We start from the raw sequence: 7,466 nt of genomic DNA on the forward strand, positions 1-7,466 counted from the left end.
ATGTCACACGTCACTACTTCACAGGAGGCATTTCAACGTAAACATTTCTTTTTTCATCAAAATGCATTTTTTGGGAGAAATGACTTCTGGAACGTGGACTTTCATGTGCCTTCATAACAAACTTGTATTCCACCCGTAAATACAAATAAAATAGTTAAATTATGAGCCTAGTTGGTTTAGACACCGAAATAAACAGGAACTTTCCCGCTAGCCATGATTGGGTGAGATAATGGGTGGGCTGGATATGCCGGGAGATGAATTTGGATTGATATGTAGCATCTGTCTATAACGTGAGCTTGCTCGTTATGTGTTGATAGACCTTTATACCGCGCCGTTTTTGAAAGATATATCATTAGCCACCAAGAACTACTAAAGTTTTGCTATTTTTCTCAACAACATTGACGCCCTGAAATTATCAGGCGCGATCAACAGATCAGTTGGAAACAGTGACGGGCTACTTTCTGCACATGTCACGGTCAGTGTGAACCGGATGACTTGACACAATGCTGGCCAAACAAGATGTAATAATTGGCTACAATTAAAACTGTCAACAAAAATAACTGAGTTAAATGGTTCCAGTCTGCCGTGAAGCATTCATCCATGTGTACGGGTAAGAGTCTAGCTTCATTTTCAGATATTATACGTTTCTAATTTCGTCAGAAAGTCCTTTTCATTGCAAGTGAAAGCGCACTGTTCGCTATCCAGCAAACGTTAGCTTGCTGGCTCGCTAGCTAACATTTACGTGTATGAATCAGAAATCCATTTGCTTTGCTAGTTATAGCCTAATGTTAGCTAGCTAACACTGGACCAAGTTGTTAGCTTTAGCTACCTGCAGATTCAAATTACAGCTATGACAATGTTTGTATTGGTAGTTGTATGTGTTGGGATTATGCCAGTTCATTGTTTTGCTGGAAAGGTACATCGCTAAACAAAAGACCCCACTTTGCCAGATGATTCAGGGATGCAAACTTGTGAGGGCCCAAAAAAGTTACACTTTTTTTTGCACTGAAACATGCAACAAAAAAAACCTGCTAGGGGGAAATGCAGGTTTTAACCTGTTGGGGCTAGGGGGCAGTATTTGCACGGCCGGATAAAAAACGTACCCGATTTAAACTGGTTACTAATCTTGCCCAGAAACGAGGATATGCATATAATTGGTAGATTTGGATAGAAAACACTCTAAAGTTTCTAAAACTGTTTGAATGGTGTCTGTGAGTATAACAGAACTCATATGGCAGGCCAAAACCTGAGAAGATTCCATACAGGAAATGCCCTGTCTGACAATTTGTTCTCCTTCTGTGGCATCTCTATCGAAAATACAGCATCTCTGCTGTAACGTGACATTTTCTAAGGCTTCCATTGGCTCTCAGAAGGAGCCAGAAAGTGGAATGATGTCTCTCCTGTCTCTGGGCGAAAAACAGCAGGAGATTTTGTGAGTGGTCAGGCTGAGAACAGCGACACTGGAGATGCACGTTCATGTGAATTTTCAATTATTTTCTTTCAGCCTTTGAATGAATACAACGTCGCCCGGTTGGAATATTATTGCTATTTTACGAGAAAAATAGCATAAAAATTGATTTTAAACAGCGTTTGACATGCTTCGAAGTACAGTAATGGAATATTTTGAAATGTTTTGTCATGAAATGCGCTCGCGCGTCACCCTTCGGACACTGACCTGAACGCACTAACAAAACGGAGGTATTTGAATATAACTATGGATTATTTGGAACCAAAACAACATTTGTAGCAGTCCTGGGAGTAGCAGTCCTGGGAGTGCATTCTGACGAAGAACAGCAAAGGTAATCCAATTTTTCTTATAGTAAATCTGAGTTTGGTGAGGGCCAAACTTGGTGGGTGTCAAATTAGCTAGCCGTGATGGCCGGGCTATGTACTCAGAATATTGCAAAATGTGCTTTCGCCGAAAAGCTATTTTAAAATCTGACACCGCGATTGCATAAAGGAGTTCTGTATCTATAATTCTTAAAATAATTGTTATGTATTTTGTGAACGTTAATCGTGAGTAATTTAGTAAATTCACCGGAAGTTTGCGGTGGGTATGCTAGTTCTGAACATCACATGCTAATGTAAAAAGCAGTTTTTTTATATAAATATGAACTTGATTGAACAAAACATGCATGTATTGTATAACATAATGTCCTAGGAGTGTCATCTGATGAAGATCATCAAAGGTTAGTGCTGCATTTAGCTGTGGTTTTGGTTTTTGTGACATATATGCTTTCTTTGAAAATGGCTGTGTGATTATTTTTGGCAGGGTACTCCCCTGACATAATCTAATGTTTTGCTTTCGCTGTAAAGCCTTTTGAAATTGAACAATATGGTTAGATTAACGAGAGTCTTGTCTTTAAAATGGTGTAAAATAGTCATATGTTTGAGAAAATTAAGTTATAGCATTTTTGAGGTATTTGTATTTCGCGCCACGCGATTCCACTGGCTGTTGACTAGGTGGGACGCAAACGTCCCACCTTGCCCAGGGAGGTTAACTAATTAAACAACAAAGAGTATGATCTACATGATCAGTCTCTATGTGTAAAATAACAAATGGTTAATGTGAACCTAACTCATAGATTTAAAAAATGTAAAGAAAGCAATCCAATTGTTGCCTAGACTTTCCTGCAAATGACACTCAAGTCTTGAGAAAAAACAATACACTGATATTGCAGTTAGCCATGACAGCCTTTATAATAGAACGCTTGTGACCACACATCTAAATATTGCACTTGTGAAATAAACATCTTAAAGTAGAAATAGAATGAAACAAACAGGCATTCTATTTTTGCTCTATTATAGTGGCCACTATAGTAGACGTCGATCACGTGCACAAGGCTACATGTGTGCAAAATAACGTTCACCGAGGAAAAAAATTAAATAATCACCTCACTCACGTGTTACTGTCAAGTTCAACACAACAAAAACAATATATTTGGGCTACACTGCACATTATTACATCGTACACGTTCTGCCTGTGGACATCTATTCTACAATGTGCCAGCAGAGCACGATACCCTTTGTTGGCATAATTGATCTCTTTCTGGCAGAGAGTACACCTGGCATACCCCTTTTAATCCTCTGTATTGAAAAAGTGAGAAGGAAGGAAAGTGTGTGGTGTTCCTTCCAACTCTATGGCGGCTTCCAGCTTAAGCCAGGCCCAGCTCCAGCTACACTTGATCCCTGAATCCACTTGTTTAACAAGCAACGCCTCATTTTCACCTAATTCTCTTATTCTGAAATTAACCACATACTGTAGAGGGAAAACATTAGTTCACCGATAGTACTCTAGTTAGTTTGTTAACTTGTTAACATTTCACACAGATTGCCAGGGTCCAGTAAGCAACTAACGTGTCATAACTTGAGGAACGGCAAGGAGTCGTATACCAGTTAATACTATAGAGAATGGTTAGGTTACTAAAGTTAGCTCATCTGATGTTGTAACGTTAGCTGTTAGCTAATTTTCACACCATAAACTCAATTATTTGATCAGTTAAATTGGCTAATGTTGCTCAACATTTCTCTGGCTAGCTAACGGAGAATTCTACCCAGCTACTGTAGCAAGATACTTAACAATGCTAACAATACTTGTTCCACCACACTTTCTCCCTCACCTCAAACTTTCCAAATGCCAGTTGTTTTTCGGTTACAGCTCATGAAGTACCCTTCCTCACTCCTGTCTCCGTGGTCAGGCTTCTCACCTACCTCTTCGTTATCGTTCAGGGGACGCGCTGCTGTAGCTGGTAAACTGCCATGCCATTCCACTCTCCGCTCTTTCAACGCGTGCTGATGCTGTCTCGTTCGCATACTGCCAGTAGTGATACAAAGACCCCCTCCCGCCTAAACTTTTCTCATCGTATCTACACGAATCACGTAGGTCACCTATTTTGGAATCAAAACGGCGAACTTCGCTGAAAGGTGACTAGTTTGTATCCCTGATGATTACATGACCCATCAAGTTAGCCAGGTGTGTCTGAGGGTGATTAAGGCCATCTATTGTATTTCATGAACATATGTACATGTCTAGATGTAACCGATGTGAAATGGCTAGATAGTTAGCGGTGGTGCGCGCTAATAGCGTTTCAATCGGTGACGTCACTCGCTCTTAGACCTGAAGTAGTTGTTCCCCTTGCACTGCAAGGGCTGCGGCTTTTGTGGCGCGATGGGTAACGATGCTTCGTGGGTGACTGTTGTTGATGTGCGCAGAGGGTCCCCGGTTCAAGCCCAGGTTGGGGCGAGGAGAGGGACGGAAGCTATACTGTTACATTGGTGCCGTGACCCGGATCATTGGTTGCTGCGGAAAAAGGAGGAGGTCAAAAGGGGGGTGAGTGTAACCGATGTGAAATGGTTAGCGGTGGTGCGCGCTAATAGCGTTTCAATCGGTGACGTCACTCGCTCTGAGACCTGAAGTAGTTGTTCCCCTTGCACTGCAAGGGCCGTGGCTTTTGTGGCACGATGCTTCGTGGGTCTGTTGTTGATGTGCGCAGAGGGTCCCTGGTTCAAGCCCAGGTTGGGGCGAGGAGAGGAACGGAACCTATACTGTTACATAGAGACCATTTCCTTCACATGACCCATACATTTAGACAAGTGTGTCTGGGTAAGAATCATCTAATAATAATAAAATATTTATAAAATATTTTTATCTGGACACTTTCTGTTTTTGATTCTGAATGGGTGTAGACGCACAAGAGTTCTCCAGTAGCTCTTCTGTGGGGTTACAAGTTCATCAACTTTTAAAGCAGAATTTCTTTGAATTACATTGTTCCTCAACTGCAGTGCATGATATACCATTTTCTAGTTCTGGGTCTCTACTTTTATCGAATGTAAAAAACACAATTTCTAATTGAATGGAGGCATCCGGTCACATATGCATTCACCTGAATTGTTTATAGTCCTAGACTACAACTTGATTTACCCAGTTTATCAATAGAGATGTACCATTCAAATAATTGATTACCATTATGTTGTCATGGTGTTAGATTGGTAAAAAATAAAGTCAAATTGATTGTATAATTGCTTCATTAACGTAGACAGTGCCGTCTGAAAGTACTCAGTCCCCTTGACTGTTTCTACATTTTGCTTCCTTAGAGCTTCATTCTAAAATAAATTAATACATTAATATTCCTCAACAATCTACACACAATACCCCATAATGACAAAGCGAAAACATGTTTTTAAATGTGTCTTCCGCATTAAATTCAACCCCTCTGCAGAAAGACAGATTTTTACCTTGTCAACTCGTGGATTTGATCCAGCAATCTTTCGGTTAACGCTACTGGCCCAACGCTCCTATCCGCCTGGGTACTACAGTCGTGCCAGTATCTAACTTGCTAACCAATAACATTTAACATGAACTAGCTAGCTTTGACAATTACATTGTATTTATTACCTACATAATATTAACTAAACACATACGTTTCCAAAACAATTATTCTTACCTCGGTCAGTCGGTGGTAGTTGGTGGCAACTGGCAAGCTAAAGCTAACGTTAGCTGTTTTAGCTAACATTAACGTCAATTTCACTGAACCTTTGGGTGCTACAACGTTGCCAGCTCGATGAAAGCTCTTGCTTGCAAGCAGTTCTGAACAATTTATTTTCTTCCTCTGTCACCCCAGGTGGAAATATATTTAAAAATCAATGTTATGAATATGTAATTAAATCATATGCAATTTTCCATGAGAAAGCGTTTGATAATGACCGCTCTTCTCCTTCGTCAGATGTAGTTTTTTTGAATTGTAACGGTCGCTGTGTCAGTTGGACTCGGCAGGCAGGCCCCTATGGAGCGAGATAGCTGCCAAAAGGTTGAATGTACTTATCGTTAGGATTGTAATAAAATCCATAGGTAAATTGTTAGGATCATAAGAAAAGCCATGTGAAACGTGAAATGTAAACTTTAAATTAGATCTGTAAATGTACTATATTACGACTACGAATTAACATTTACACATAGATTTTTTTTTGTTGTTCATTTACATTTTGGGGGTATATATATATAGAGAGAGATTTTTCTTACTTTACGTCTCCCTTTACTCGGTTACAGAACTTTTTTATACCTACAAACCTTTGTCAGTAATGTGGCATCTGCAGTGGACATGAACCAAACGTAGCTAGTTGGAGTTAGCTACTCAATCAAGCAACTCTAGCCCAGATATTAGAGTAACTTTGCAGCTTCTGGATGAATTTCCAAAATAAAAGTCTAGAGCTTATTTTAGAACGTTACACCAATATATGGCGTAGTATAGGCTTGGGCCTTCAGCAAATGACTTGTGTGAGAATGATAAAGACACAGAAGGCCCTTGTCTAGAATAACCACCTGAGCTGCAAAATAGAAAGTAAATATGATTTAGGCTTATTCAGCCATCTACATATGCCATGCTGTTGTGTGTTATTTAATGGCCATATAATTGCATAATTTGATTGTTGTCTATCCACAATGACAAGCCACCGGGGTCTGACAATCTGGATGGAAAATTACTGAGGATAATTACAGACTATGGGAGGCACACAGTACTACATAGAGCCATGACTACATGGAACTCTATTCCACATCAAGTAACTGATGCAAGCAGTAAAATTAGATTTAAAAAAAAACGCCTTATGGAACAGCGGGGACTGTGAAGCTGCCTTGGCAGCAGCTAATGGGGATCCATAATAAATACAAATACAACTATTTTGTTTAACATTTATTTAGAGAAGATATTTAGAAGACTGTGAGCTAGGGTCTCTTTTTAAGGGGAGCCCTATAATAAAAACAGTTATAAAACACAATTAAATTTAAATTCAAATTATTCCTCAAGACACCAGTCCCCAAAATGATGGTCTAAATTGCAATGCCTACAAGTTGAAGGTCTATTTTTTTATTTGTATAGGACTAAATTAAACATAGAATTATTCAAGTGATAGGCTAAAAAACTTTGGAGAGTTTAGATCATTTTGAATACACACATTGATTTAAGTAAACAAATAGATAAGACTGTTCTATTCTCTTTTATTTAGTTCCTATTGCAACTCAGACAAATGACTGAATGGATGACATACTGACTGACTGAACTGAATAAAGGATTAATTAAATGTTGAAATATGTTGGAATGACTTGTTACACGCACCATGCTGCTCTGCACTTTACTTGGCTAGTAGGCAAATCGGCCTACATTAGGGTATAATGACTCTATGGCTGCATGCCTCCTGAAGAACATCTTCTGAGGCTGAGGGCTGCTTTTCCGACGGCGCATGGTGCTGTGGTGCTGTATGGAGAACATGTGTGGCTCAGTTGGTAGAGCATGGTGTTTGCAACGCCAGGGTTGTGCGTTCGATTCCCACGGGGGACAAGTACGGATAATTTTTTTAATGAAATGTATGCATTCACTACTGAAAGTCGCTCTGGATAAGAGCGTCTGCTAAATGACTAAAATGTAAAAATGTAAACACAAGCTCTTCAACTGGGCAGCAGTGTCGTGATG

At 39.7% G+C, this 7,466-nt stretch overlaps 1 long non-coding RNA gene across 2 annotated transcripts in view; it reads right to left on the reverse strand.

The window, feature by feature from the left end:
- The window catches only part of LOC123729038 (uncharacterized), a 41,675-nt gene extending 35,822 nt beyond the window's left edge, over positions 1 to 5,853 (reverse strand). For both annotated transcript variants that reach the window (XR_014381708.1, XR_014381706.1), the window contains exon 1: positions 5,445 to 5,853. This is a non-coding gene — a long non-coding RNA (uncharacterized LOC123729038). The remainder of the gene's footprint in view (positions 1 to 5,444) is intronic.
- Between the last annotated feature and the right edge of the window lie 1,613 nt (positions 5,854 to 7,466).

This window comes from Salmo salar, chromosome 19, assembly GCF_965601325.2.
Source record: "Salmo salar chromosome 19, fSalSal1, whole genome shotgun sequence".
In the NCBI taxonomy this organism is placed as follows: Eukaryota; Metazoa; Chordata; class Actinopteri; order Salmoniformes; family Salmonidae; genus Salmo; species Salmo salar.